Source organism: Pelophylax lessonae (genome assembly GCF_965119305.1).
Source record: "Pelophylax lessonae genome assembly, chromosome: 2".
Classification (NCBI taxonomy): Eukaryota; Metazoa; Chordata; class Amphibia; order Anura; family Ranidae; genus Pelophylax; species Pelophylax lessonae.
Genome location: NC_138769.1, coordinates 46,402,455 through 46,417,642, shown reverse-complemented (window position 1 = coordinate 46,417,642; position 15,188 = coordinate 46,402,455).

The window sequence follows — 15,188 nt, the reverse complement described above, 5'->3', positions numbered from 1 at the left end:
ACATGGAATGAACGTCATGCAGGTGAACTGAGTAGTTTGGAGGAAGAGGCGGTGGTCGCACAGAGCCACCAGCACAGCAGAAGAGGGAGCAGGGTGCAGAAGCGGAGCGGCCGTGCCCTAGACACTACGCCCGCTACTGCCCAACGCAGCAAGGGAACGAGCGCACCAAAGTCAGCTCAAAGGAGTTCTCTAGCGTGGAAGTTCTTTAGAAAATGTGCTGATGACAGGACACGAGTGGTTTGCACCCTGTGCAATCAGAGCTTGAAGCGAGGCATGAACCTTCTCAACCTGAGCACAACCTGCATGATCAGGCATCTAAGTGCAAAGCACGAGCTGCAGTGGAGTACACACCTTCAAAACCAAGAAACGTCTCTGGCTCATCCTGCTTCCTCTTCTGCTGCAGTCTCGGCCGCTCCAGCCACATCTGTAGTGATACCGGCACCTGCCACCCCGCAAACAGACGATCTGTCAGCAACACCACCACCTGGGTCACCAACAACCATCTCCACAATGTCCCGTGGAAGCGTTCAGCTTTCCATCTCCCAAACACTTGAGAGGAAGAGGAAGTACCCCCCTACCCACCCGCGATCCCTGGCCCTGAATGCCAGCATTTCAAAATTATTGGCCTTTGAAATGCTGTCATTCCGTCTGGTGGAGACGCACAGTTTTAAAAACCTTATGTCGGTGGCTGTCCCACAGTACGTCGTGCCCAGCCGCCACTACTTTTCCAGGCAAGCCATCCCTTCCCTGCACAACCAAGTGGGGGAAAAAATCAGGTGTGCACTGCGCAACGCCATCTGTGCCAAGGTCCACCTAACTACGGATACGTGGACCAGTAAGCACGGTCAGGGGCGTTATATCTCCCTAACGGCACACTGGGTAAATGCAGTGGCGGATGGGCCTGAGGCGGATAGCAATTTGGCGCATGTCCTTCCACCACCGAGGATTGCAGGGCGCTTCAGTTTGCCTCCTGTTCCTAACTCCTCCTACTCCGCTTCCTCATCCTCTACCGCCTCCTCATCCGGACAGCGTAACACCTTCACCACCAACTTCAGCACGGCCAGGGGTAAACGACAGCAGGCAGTTTTACAACTTGCCTGTTTGGGGGACAAACCACACACCGCGCAGGAGTTGTGGAGGAGCATGGAACAGCAGACAAATGAGTGGTTGCTGCCAGCGAGCCTCAAGCCCGGCCTGGTGGTGTGCGATAACGGGCGAAATCTCATAGCAGCTCTGGGCCTAGCCGGTTTGACGCACATCCCTTGCCTGGCGCATGTGCTGAATTTGGTGGTGCAGAGGTTCCTTAAAAACTACCCCGATATGTCAGAGCTGCTGCAGAAAGTGCGGGCCGTTTGTGCGCACTTTCGGCGTTCTCACCCTGCTGCTGCTCGCCTGGCAGCGCTGCAGCGTAACTTCGGCCTTCCCGCTCACCGCCTCATATGTGACGTGCCCACAAGGTGGAACTCCACCTTGCACATGCTGGAAAGACTGTGCGAGCAGCAGCAGGCCATAGTGGAGTTTCAGCTGCAGCACGCACGCGTGAGTCGCTCTGCGGAACAGCACCACTTCACCACCAATAACTGGGCCTCCATGCGAGACCTGTGTGCCTTGTTGCGCTGTTTTGAGTACTCCACCAACATGGCCAGTGGCAATGACGCCGTTCTCAGCTTAACTATCCCACTTCTATGCCTCCTTGAAAAAACAATTCGGGCGATGATGGAAGAGGATGTGGCACAGGATGAGGAGGAGGAGGAGGATGAAGAGGTAACATTTCCAAGGCTTTCAGGGCAGTCATTCGCAAGGGGCTCCGAGGGTGGGTTCCTGCACACGCAAACGCCAGGGACGCAATTGTCCAGCAGGGGCACAGTTCTGGAGGATGAGGAGGATGAGGAGGAGGAGGAGGAGCTGGAGGAGGAGATGGAACCATGTTCACAGCAGGGTGGCACCCAGGCCAGCTCATGGCCATCACTGGTGCGTGGCTGGGGGGATACAGAGGACATGGACCATACACCTCCCACAGAGGACAGCCTTTCGTTGCCTCTGGGCAGCCTGGCACACATGAGCGATTACATGCTGCAGTGTCTCCACAACGACCGCCGAGTTGCCCACATTCTAACTTGTGCTGATTACTGGGTGGCCACGCTGCTGGATCCCCGTTACAAGGACAACGTACCGTCCTTAATTCACTCACTGGAGCGCGATCGCAAGATGCGCGAGTACAAGCGCACGCTGGTAGACGCCATGCTGCTGGCATTCCCATCTGACAGCGGGGCCACAGTGGAAGCACAAGGCAGAGGAGGAGGAGGAGGAGGTCGCCAACGCAACCAGGGCACCGCCAGCACCTCAGAAGGCAGGGTTAGCATGGCCGAAATGTGGAAAAGCTTTGTCAGCACGCCACAACAAACAGCAGCACCAGCAGCTCAGATGGAACGTCTTAGCAGGAGGCAGCATTTTACCAACATGGTGGAGCAGTATGTGTGCACACGCCTACATGTAGTGAATGACGGGTCTGCCCCCTTCAACTTCTGGGTCTCCAAATTGGGCACATGGCCTGAGCTTGCCCTTTACGCCTTGGAGGTGCTGGCGTGCCCTGCAGCCAGTGTATTATCTGAACGGGTATTTAGCACGGCTGGGGGCGTTATAACAGACAAGCGCAGCCGCCTGTCCAGAGACAATGTGGACAAGCTCACGTTCATTAAAATGAACCAGGCATGGATCCCACGGGACTTTTCCGTACCTTGTGCAGAATAGCAATGGATACCGACCTTACCCACCCATTGTTCCATTTTTGCTCTTTCTCACTCTTTTGGGGTGTACCCTCATTTAAAATTTGTGAAAAGAAGCAGTGTTGGCTACCTCGTCCTCCTCCTCAGGGCCAGATTAATGTAGGGGCTATTGGAGCTGCAGCTCCAGGCCCCTACCTTTTATATAGGCCCCGGGTTGGCCATATTCACTGTTACCGCTCTTCTGTCACTTGTAAACACAGAAGTCTGGCTTCTATGCTCGCTTCCCCAGGCAGCACCCTCAGAACCTCCCCACACAGCGTGAAGGCCGGACAAGGAGGGACAGTTGGCGATGCATGGATGTGTTTATGGGCTTCAGAGACAGCATCCCATGTTGAATTAGGCATGCATGGCTGCACCCTTCCTCCTCTGGGTGCATGGCAAGGCACGGCCCTAAGGCCCTTCAAAATCCTCAGCACCAAGCCCATGATGCTGTTAATCCGGCCCTGGTCCTCCTCCACCGCCGCTTCCACCTACACCGCCCATAGGTGTGCGCAGCCTATTGCATTAAGGTGTGCACCCCAAAGTTGAAATACACATGCATGTGTTTGCCAGCAGGGAGAGTAATGTATCGGGGCCATGTACCTGTAGGCAAGGAGAAATAGAGCAGAGCAGGTCCCAGGGAGATCTTTCCCATCTCCTCACTGGCAATGCTATGTGCCCTAGGTGATTAGGGTGTGCCCAGGCACACCCAGCACACCCTGTGCGCACGCCTATGTCACCGCCACATCCACCACCACCTCAACCTCCCTCCTACTCCATATGGGCCTCGTCCTTCAGAGATGAAGAAGAACATTGTTTTATTTTTCTGTTTTTTTTTGTTGTTTTAAGTTATTTCCCTATCCACATTTGTTTGCAGAGCACTTGCCATGCTCTTAATTACGTTTTGCTGCCATTTGCAGCACTCTAGCCCTTTCCTTTGGTGTTTTAGAGCCATTTTAGTGCCTTAAAGTTCGGGTCCCCATTGACTTCAATGGGGTTCGGTGTCCGGGAAAAGTTCGGTAAAAGTCCGGGACACGGACCCGGACTTTTTTTTAAAGTTCGGCCGAACCCGTCGAACACGGACATCTAGGTGTCCGCTCAACCCTAATAGCAATTTCTTCTTTACTGGGCTAGATAGATTAGGTTTAGAATGTGGCTGCAAGTAGGTTTTGGCTCAACTTAACTTTAACCACTTCTGGACCGAGCCCGTTTCTGACACATGTTGTTCACAAGTTAAAATCTGTGTTTTTAGCTAGAAAATTACTTAGAAGTACCCCCAAACATTATATATACAGTATCTCACAAAAGTGAGTACACCCCTCACATTTTTGTAAATATTTTATTATACCTTTTCATTTGACAACACTGAAGAAATGACACTTTGCTACAATGTAAAGTAGTGAGTGTACAGCTTGTATAACAGTGTTAATTTGCTGTCCCCTCAAAATAACTCAACACACAGCCATTAATGTCTAAACTGCTGGCAACAAAAGTGAGTACACCCCTAAGTGAGAATGTCCAAATTGGGCCCAAAGTGTCAATATTTTGTGTAATCAACATTATTTTCCAGCACGGCCTTAACCCTCTTGGGCGTGGAGTTCACAGGTTGACACTGAAGTCCTCTTCCATGACATTACAGAGCTGGTGGATGTTAGCTTCTCCACCTCCTGTTTGAAGATGCCCCACAGATGCTCAGTACGTTTTAGGTGTGAAGACATGCTTGGCCAGTCCATCACCTTTACCCCCAGCTTCTTTAGCAAGGCAATGGTCGTCTTGGAGGTGTGTTTGGGTTGTTATCCTGTTGGAATACTGCCCTGCCGCCCGGTCTCTAAAAGGAGGGGGATCATTTTCTGCTTCAGTATGTTACAGTACATGTTGGCATTCATGGTTCCCTCAATGAACTGTAGCTCCCCAGTGCCGGCAGCACTCATGCAGCCCCAAACCATAACACTCCTACCACCATGCTTGACTGTAAGCAAGACACACTTGTCTTTGTACTCCTCACCTGGTTGCCTCCACACATGCTTGACACCATCTGACCCCAAATACGTTTATCTTGGTCTCGTCAGACCACAGGACATGGATCCAGTAATCCACGTCCTTAAGCCCCGTACACACGTACCGATTGTCGGCCGTAAATATTCGGCCGACAACCGATCGGCCGATTGTAGGCTTGTTAGTATGATGCCTCTGACAGCGCATTTTCGGCCGAACAGAATCTGTCGTGCAAGCATTAAAATTTTTGTTGGCCAACACCAGAACGGCCGATTGTTTGCCAGTCAGTACAGAATTCGGCCGACAATCAGCAGATTTGCAAGACTGGGCATGCTCAGAAAAGAAAAAACACAGGGAAAGTTAACCATCACATGACATCACTTCTGCAGTCGGCGGACAAAATTCGTGTGCAGTCTTTTGTACTTTTCAGCGGACAGGACAGCCCTGGACAAAAGACGGCCGATCGGTCGGCCGACGATCGGTACGTGTGTACGAGGCATTAGTCTGCTTGTCTTTAGCAGCTGTTTGTGGGCTTTCTTGTGCACCATCTTTAGAAGAGGCTTCCTTCTGGGACGACAGCCATGCAGACCAATTTGAGTTTCAAATTTCAAATTTTAGTGTGCGGTGTATGGTCCGAGCAATGACAGGCTGACCCCCCCCACCCCTTCAACCTCTGCAGCAATGCTGGCAGCACTCATTCGTCTATTTCCCAAAGACAACCTCTGGATTTGACGCTGAGCACCTGCACTCAACTTCTTTGGTCAACCATGTTCTGTTAAACCGCTGTATGGTCTTGGCCATGTTGAACTTCCAGTGACCAGTATAAGAGAGTGAAAGCGATAACACCAAATTTAACACACCTACTCCGCATTCACACCTGAGACCTTGTAACACTAACGAGTCACATGACACCGGGGAGGGAAAATGGCTAATTGGGCCCAATTTGGACATTTTCACTTAGGGGTGTACTCGCTTTTGTTGCCAGTGGTTTAGACATTAATGGCTGTGTGTTGAGTTATTTTGAGGGGACAGCAAATTTACACTGTTATACAAGCTGTACACTCACTACTTTACATTGTAGCAAAGTGTCATTTCTTCAGTAAATAATATAATAGTGTTGCGCAAATATAAATCTGTGAAAATATGTATTAAAAATAAAATAAAATATAAAATATGGAAAAAGGTGTATATAAATATGAACTAACGAGTATAAAATTGATGTGTAAAAATATATGACAATATAGCATTAATAAAATACAGTGCTAAAAGACAAAAAAGTGCAAAGCTTAATAAATATTGCAACAAGTCCCAGTGAATAAATTATATATCAATCCATGCAATTTATAAAATAAAATGATGATAAATTATCCAAAAAAGTATTTTGTGATGATCAGTGCAAAGTGGTAAAAAATCTTCTATAGATGCTCCAGCCATCTGGATGTGGCTGGTGTTTCCCAAACAAAGTGAGTGACCAGCGTGTCACAGCTCAATCTTATCCGTGCACCCCCTTGTGAGTGGGTGCTCACCTTAAAACTGATTCAGTTAGGCTCAAATGCAGGGGGACTTATGGATGACACTTCCTGGTGGTTCCATCCCAATATCACAGATCAAGTCAGCACATCTCAACCCAACAGCCAACTACATGACCACTGCTTCGTTTCAGGTGCTGGCCTGGTTTGAGGAAGGTGAAGAGACAGTCACAGCCTTTATAAAACCCTTTGTCATCCTCCTGATCTTGATCGCTAACGCAGTTGTAGGAGTCTGGCAGGTAAGTACACCTTCAGTGCTGTCATTTCTCCAGTACTCTGGGCGGTGACACCTCTGTCTGAGGGCGGGGACAACACGGAGCCCGCCAAACCTTTCCTCAAAACCGTATGCGTTTTCTTTTGTCTGCAAGCGCTTTTTTAATGTTAGCACACTTTAAAAAAAAGTAAATGTACGCAATGTACGTCTTCCATGCACGATGGTAGGTCTTCCTAGAGGTAGATTTCCTAGCTTTCAACAGTGTAGAAATCACTGACTCAGATAAACCCCTATCCTTCAGCACCTGGCATACAACAGCCAAGCCGTGAAAGCCAGTGACTGTAAAGCAGGACGGAAGATCAGTCCTTGGGACCGCAGATCCTCACTGAGAGGAAGCTGCCAAGGAACGTCGGCGACCAGCTGCACCAGATTGGCGTATCAAGCCCGACGAGGCCAGGGAGGGAAAAGGAGGAGCTCCCACAGCCGAAATCATTGCCTAGATGGCCGCTGCTCTGTTAGCATGCCAGACCAATGAAAAATGGCCACCGGACTACACAAACATGGCCGCCGGCCATTAAAACACATAGGCTATGGCAAAATGGGCCCTGCGCGAGGCTCCCAGAGAGATCCCTGGAGCCCTGACAGCCAGCAAGGAGAGGGGGTATCGGGCACAGGACCCCAGTAGCAGCCAGTGCCCCCCCCTAGCTGAGAAGCCCAGCCGCTGGTGGCAGGTCCCCCCGCACCTCCCCCATCGGTACAATGCAGCACACCAGCCACTGCCACTATCCCAACCCACCACACCACCCCAGGAAGGGGGGATGGGGGGTTACCACATGAACCGCAAGGACCACCAACAAACAGGTCCGACCCTCCCAGGGAGGGGCCCGCATCCTCCCCAAAACCCTCCAGGGGAAGAGGGGGGGTAGCTACTCCCAATACCAGGAACCAGGCAGGCACCGCTCCAGACAGAACCTCCTCACCAGTGAAATGGGGGGCTGTCGGCCAGGAGGAATGCTGCGGCTCAGGCCAAGACCCGGTCATATGCAACCTTGCGAGGTCTTTAAAAAACTGAAGGCCTATAACAGAAAGGGGGATGTATACCACCTAGGACTAGGACTGCCCATAGGCGTAGCCAAGTCTTTTTTTTTTTTTTTGCCTAGTGTCCTACTCCTGTGGGGAGCACTTTAACCCTTTAGTTCTGAATAATGGAGAGCTGTGTCCGTCAATGAACGCAAGCAATGCATTAAGGTAAAATACAGTTTCAGTTTCCCTGAGCCCCCTCTTCCCCTGTGTAAAGAGGAAGAGAGGGGAGAAGAGATCAGCATTTGAGCAGCAGCAGGAGTCATTGGCTCCTTCTGCTGTCAATCAAATGCAGTGAAAAGTAAGGGGGGGGGCGGCCCTAAGTCCCGCTGTGTAAGTCTATAGAATGCGGCTCCAGTAACACACAATAGCTAACAGCTTGCTATGGGGACACACAAGCAAGAGGAGGAGCCAAGATCCCTGCTGGGGACCCGAGAAGAGGAGGATCCAGGCTTCTCTGTACAATACCACTGCACAGAGCAGGCAAGTATAACATGCTTGTTGTTTTAACCACTTCAGCCCCGGAAGGTTTTCCCCCCCTTCATGACCAGGCCATTTTTTGTGATACAGCACTGCATTATTTTAACTGACAATTAGGCGGCCGTGCGACACTGTACCTAAATAAAATGTATGTCCCTTTTCCCCCCATAAATAGAGCTTTCTTTTGGTGGTATTTATCCACCTCTGCAGTTTTTATTTTTTGTGCTACAAACAAAAAAAGGCCAACTATTTTGGGGAAAAAAAATATTTTTTTACTTTCTGCTATAAAACATATCCAATAGAAAAATGTAAAAAATCTAATTTCTTCATCAATTTAGGCCAATATGTGCTAACTTTGGTAAAATCCCAATAGGCGTTGTTTGGTTTGCGCAAAACTTATAGCATATACAAACTATGGGTGATTTTTATGGATGTTTTTACTAGTAATGGCGGCTATCAGCGATTTGTAGCGGTACTGCAACATTGCAGCGGAAAAACCTGACACTAAGGGGACCAGTGACACCAATATAGTGATCAGTGTTAACAAATAATAGTTACTGTACTAATAACCTTGCCTTCTGGGTGATCTATGTACGTTGCAAGGATTATAACAATCTTTGTTGCAGATTCCTACCTTTTGTTATTCCTAGGAAATCCCTGTTTGTTCCTCTGTGCTGAGTCTAATGGGAGTGGTTTCATAATTATCAATCAGCTGTGCACCAGCAGAGCACTAATGAGGAAATCTGCTGAGCCGGCATCCCTTTACACGTGTTCCTATTGGGAAAATCACACCAAAAATGAGGAAATGTTTCTTTGGCAGCGTTATGTATACATCCTTGTAGCGGAGAAGTAGTTTAATCTACAGGGTCTCCGCTGGTAGAAAGGAAAACAGGTAATAATTCAAATAGGCAGGTACAGCATGCAACAATCCAGGTAGTGTTATACCATCCTTCCCTCCCAAGAACTAGACGCCACATAAGCTGGGAGTCAACTAGCATAGATCGTTTATTGAAAACACAAGAGATCTACACTCTGCGAAAACCCCTCCCTCTTTGAGCCATCCCCCACACAAACACACATCCCATAATAGCTTACAAGGCAGACAGGAACAATAGGACAATGGAATGCAGGTATTCACAATAACAAACCCCACCCCACTAGCATGGGTCTATGAAACATTTCTACCATTTTGTACCCATCTGCAATACATCCCCACACATCTCCTGAGGGACACTGCTCACAAATATGATAGTCCTAAGTGAAAGAGTTCTCACTCTCTCAACACAAACCACACTCTGTGTCCATTCCGCTACAATCCTGTGTACAGAAAACCTCCAGGTAGCCATATTGCATTTTTCAGAAAACTAGATTGAATAGTAAAGGTAATTTTTAATAACATTCAATTACAATATGACTTGTGTTGCAATTGTATACGCTATATTAATTTTTCTTTATTTTCTATTTTTTCACCCTTTAACCTCTTCCTGCCCACGCTATAGCTGAAAGACGGCTACAGCATGAGCCTAAATTGCCGGGAGGGCATCCATGTATGTCCTCCCGTGCATGAGCTGTCTGCGTGCCCCCTGTGGGGCGTGCTTGGCTCGCTCTTTGATCAGCGAGGCCATGAGACTCGGCTGATCATAGATCGGAGTAAGGGGCCAATTCCAGCCCCTTACCACATGATCAGCTGTTAGCCAATGACAGCTGATCATGTGATGTAAACAGAGCTGGCAATCTGCTTTTTTTGTTTTCCCCTCATGCTGACAGCCGATCACCGGCTTCTGTCAGAGCGACATCGGTCCTGAAGAGAGAGAGCTGCTGCCGCCTCATCTGTGCCCACTAGTGCCACCTACCAGTGCAAATCAGTGCTCACCAGTACCACCTATCAATGCCTATCAGTGCTGTTTATCAGTGTCACCTACCAGTGCCTCTAATTGCCCATCAGTGCTTCCTATTAGTGCCCTTCAGTGCCACCTATCAGAGCCCACCACTGCCGCCTCATCAGCGCACATCAATGAAGGAGAAAAATTACCTGTTTGCACTATGAAAAATGTTTTTTTTTTTTTTCCAAAATCAGTGGTGATTAAGCCCCGGTTCACACTTGTGCGAGTGCGGGGTTCGCATGTAATGTCGGAGCGCACTGCTCCTTCATTACATGCGATCAGCTGTGCGGTGCAAGTTTAGCCATACACTTTGTATGGCTAAATTCGCACCGCAGCCGCAGCAAACACGCACAGGGACCCTTTTTGGAAGCCGCATCAGGATCGGATCGCACAGCGGTTCACACTTGTGCGATCCGATCCTGTGCGAACTGCACGATCGCACTGCGATATGCGATCAAACTGGGGGTGTCGTTAAGATTACATTGACACCCCCAGCGTATCGCATATGGCAGTGTGAACTGCCGGGGGTGCGTGTGCGATGCGGGAACAGGCTGCGGATTCGCAGCCTTCCCGCATCGCATAAGTGTGAACCGGGGCTAAATATCACCAAAAGAAGGCTTTATTTGTGTGAAAAAAAAAAAATGATAAAAATTTCATATGGGTACAGCGTTTCATGACATGTGCAATTGTCATTCAAAGTGTGACAGCGCTGAAAGCTTGGCCTGGGCAGGAAGGGAGTAAAAGTGCCCGGTATTAAAGTGGTTAGGCAATAAAACCTGGAAGCTGATTGTATTATGCATATTTTGCACTCTCCAATGTTAGTAAATAACCGTATTGCAATATTAAAAAAATAGAGGAGGCCAGCCACTTTATTTCTGGTGTATGAGGACAATATTATTCCTGTTGTGTACATCCTCCTGTGTATCAGGCATTCCGTGTGAACACTCTTACACCCCACCCCCCCCCCCCTCGTGTCATCCCATCATCACATCCCCCGCTATGAGAGAAGTCAGATGATATAATGTTACCATTCCTCGCTTTATCGCAATGCAGAGTTCTATCCCCGCCCCTGTTCTATCAGAATACTGCTGCCCATCAGAAAACGCAACGGAAGGGACATTGCGAAAGAAATTGTTTACTATGCATGCGCTATGCGTTCCAACATGGCCACTATGCGTTCCAACAGGTTTCCCAATCTGACAGAACACGAAGGCGGCAGCGGACATCTTCTTACACCTAAGCAAGTCTTTAAAGTGGAGTTCCGCTCCCCCTCCCCCCCCGTCCAAAAATTAAAAGTCAGCAACTACACATACTGTACACATACTGTAGCCGCTGACTTTTAATATTACGACACTTACCTGTCCTGGAGTCCAGGGATGTCGGCACCGCAGCTGATGTTTCCATTGGCTGTCAGGTGCTGCCGCCGCCATTGCCGATAAGGGTACCCGGCAGTGAAGCCTTGCGGCTTCACGGGCAGGTCCCTACTGTGCAAGCACGAAGCGCGCATTCGGATTGGCTAGGCGGCAGAGGGAAGGAGGAGGGTGCCAAACTTTGCTGCCGCGCCGTTTCCAGGAAGTGGGGAAGGGCACCTGTTAAAAACAGATACCCGTTCCTCCCCTCCCCCCTGAAAGGTGCCAAATTTGGCATCGGAGGTGGGGAGGAAGCAAATGAGCGGAAGTTCCACATTTGGGTTGAACTCTGCTTTAATTTCACACTTAGTTTAGCAGGTAACTCACCTTATATGATATAAGAAAGTAGTCTATTCTAGACTACCTATAGCGCTTGCTAAAATTAATAACTTAATACTTGTACTATTGCCAGTATGCTTTTTACCCATGACTTGGGAATAAAATTTGTATTTTAAAAATACTACACTATCTGGAGCATTTTTGTTTTCCTTCCTATTTGGACTGAGGTTAGAGGAGAGAGAGGGGGAGCCCGCCATCCTATCTACCTGAAGTGAGCCACGAGGAGACCCTTATTATAGCCTGGAGGCTATCTATGCCTGGTTGGTCTTGATGCCATAAGGCATACATGACCCACATCTTTTGGTAAGTGATTCACTCTTAAAGCGGAGTTCCGGGCACAGAATCATTTTTTCAATGAACATACCCCCGGGACAGTCAGGGCTAGTACATTCCACAATGGATAGCCTCTGATCTGTCCCGGTTCGCACTTACCTGCAAGAAGAAATACTCACTTTTAAAATTTCTTCTCCAGCGTTGCCATCTCTGTTGTGGGCAGCTGAAGCCAGCGCGATCCTCTTCTGTGTCCTCTTCCGCGTCGTCTTCTCCCAGAATGCACCTTCACCGGCCCCTCTCGTCACTTCCGGTGCGGCGCCGCATTCCTCCACAGCTTCTGGGCATGCCCAGAAGCTGTTTAGCAGGGAATGCGGCGTCGCACCGGAAGTGACGAGCGGGGCCGGTGCCGTCGCATTGATTCCTGGGAGCGATGACGTTCAGCTCCCAGGAATCATTGCAAACCGGAAGTGACGGCGCGGGCGGCCGCCGAGGGAGGAAGTGGAAAATAGGTGAGTATATTCTATCTACAATTACAAGGTAAGTAAAAAAAAAATAACCCTAACTATCCAATTCCTTTTCAGGTGAAGAAGAGCAAGCGGATGGACACAAAATCGATTAGGTCGATTTTGTGCCCGGAACTCCGCTTTAACATTTATCACGGTGGAAAAGGAACAAAAGCTGCACTGATATCACAGAGCGAACTGAAAATCTACACGTTGAGCACCTGCACTTATTTTTGTGAACAAGCATCATTTGCACAAGAGACTCACTATTTATTTGAATTTTTAAAATGTTTTATTTGAAATCTTCACTACAGTCACTTGTTATGGACTTCTATTTATGAATCATTATTTATGCATATCACCATTTATATATATTTTATATTAATAGAGGAGTATTTATTTAACCACTTAAGCCCCAGCCCTATTTCGGACACTTTTTGTTCACAAGTTAAAACCAGTATTTTTTCCTAGAAAACTACTTAGAACCCCCAAACATTATATATATTTTTTTAGCAAAGACTCTGGAGAATAAAATGTCGGTCATTGCAATATTTTTTGTCACGCGGTATTTGCCCAGCGGTCTTTAAAACGCAATTTTTTTGGAAAAATTGTGAAAAAATCACATTTCACTGCATTTAAAAAATACTAAACCGTAAAGTTAGCCTTTTTTTTTTGTATATTGTGAAAGATGATGTCACGCCGAGTAAATAGATACCCAACATGTTACGGTTTAAAATTGCGCCCCCCGTGGGATGGCGACAAACTACGGTCAATAGAGATCTCAATCGGCGACGATTTAAATTTATTTAACGGTTACCAGTTTAGAGTTAGAGTGTAGCTCTTTTTTTTTTAATTATTGCCCACGCTCTGGCGATCGCGGCGATACCTCACATGTGTGGTTTGAACAGCGATTTCATTTGCGGCTCGACTTCCGTATACGTTTTTTTTTGTGCGCGAGCTAACAGTGACGGGGGCTGCTAAATTTTTTTTTTCCTATTTATTTTATTTTTTTTTAATTACAGGTTTTTAAAAAAAAAATAAAAATCTGATCACTTTTATTGCTGTCACAAGCAATGTAAACATCCCTTGTGACAATATGTAGTAACAGGTACTCTTTATGGAGGGATCGAGGGTCTAAAAGACGCTAGACTCCTCCATTACACTTCCATGTATGCAAAACGCCGAAAACTGCGTTTGTGCATACAGCCGTTTTTTTAATTTGCCGCCTTTTGCAGCACAGTAACCCGGAAGTGACGTCATGGACGCCGCCTCCGTGTTACGTCATCGGAGACCCGATCGAAGCCGTTTCCGGCATTGATCGGGACTCTATCCAGCTGGCGGACGTGCCGGCTGGGTGCTCAGGGCTCCCGGTGGGACGGGAGCCCCGAGCAAAGTCACGGAAGGCAGCGGCAACGTCCCCTCCAGCTCACCCGGGTAACGATCGAGCGCCCCCCGAGCCGCATCGGTCGTTATGGACGGAAAGCCGACCGTTGACACTAAACCACGGTACCTGGATGGTGTCTCTAGCTAGAGGCATCATCCCGGTATAACCCCGCAAAGTCTGCCGACGTATCCCTACGTCACTTTGCGGTAAGTGGTTAATATTGACTTATTTATACCAATTTTTCTACTTATAATATTTTCTCAACTTATTGATAACTTTATTAAGATATTAATTTTAGCAAGCGCTATAGGTATAGAATAGACTACTTTCTAATATCCTGTTTACATATTCTCTATAGCAGCTGCTTCAAACGCACATCTATTTATTTATTTCATTTATTTACACTATTTATTGATTTATCCACATATTTATTCTAACACACCAGGCGCGGGGCATATACTCTAGTATATTCCTTACATATAACTCACCTTATATACTAAAATAGCCTATTTCACCATGACCAGGTAAAATATTGTATTTCACTATATAATCAGTTTGTTGCTGAGCAGTGCAGGGTGTACCAAGATGGCCGTTCTGCCGGTGTTCTAAAATTTTCTCGGACCCGTGAAAAAATCGGACCTCGTCACTTCCGGTGATAGGAGTCTCAAGTGCGCATGCGCATAAGACATTATCTTGGTTTGGTAAACTTATAACACATAGCGGGCAGTTGAATGAGAGGAGGCGGGGCTGAGGTGGGACGGAAGACACCGCCGCGTCATCTGCAGAGCTGAATAGAGGAGGCGGGACGGAGGTGCGGCCGTGTAGTAAATGCAGGGCTTTAGCGACTCCTTGTTTTATTATCTTTAGTAATTATCGTATTATTTATCCTTCGGATTTCATTACATTTACTATTTATATAATATAAAATAAGAAATACTAAATGTAATGAAATCCTAAGGATAAATAATACGATAATTGCTAAAGATAATAAAACATAAGGAGTCGCTAAAGTCCTGCATATATATTACACGGCCGCACCTCTGTCCCGCCTCCTCCGCCAGCTCTGCATATGTGTCCTCCGTCCTCCCTCGCACCTCAGCCCCGCCTTCTCTCAATCAGCTGTCCGCTCTCTGTTATAATTTTGCCAAACCTCGAAAAATGTCTTCTGCGCATGCGCACGGACGACTCCCATCCGCTGTTTTGTGATGCTCTATCACCGGAAGTGACGAGGTCCGATTTTTTCACGGGCCCGACAAAATTTTACAACACCGGCAGGCTTGTCGCTGTATATACTATAATACTAATAATACCATATTAAAAAAAAATTTAATACT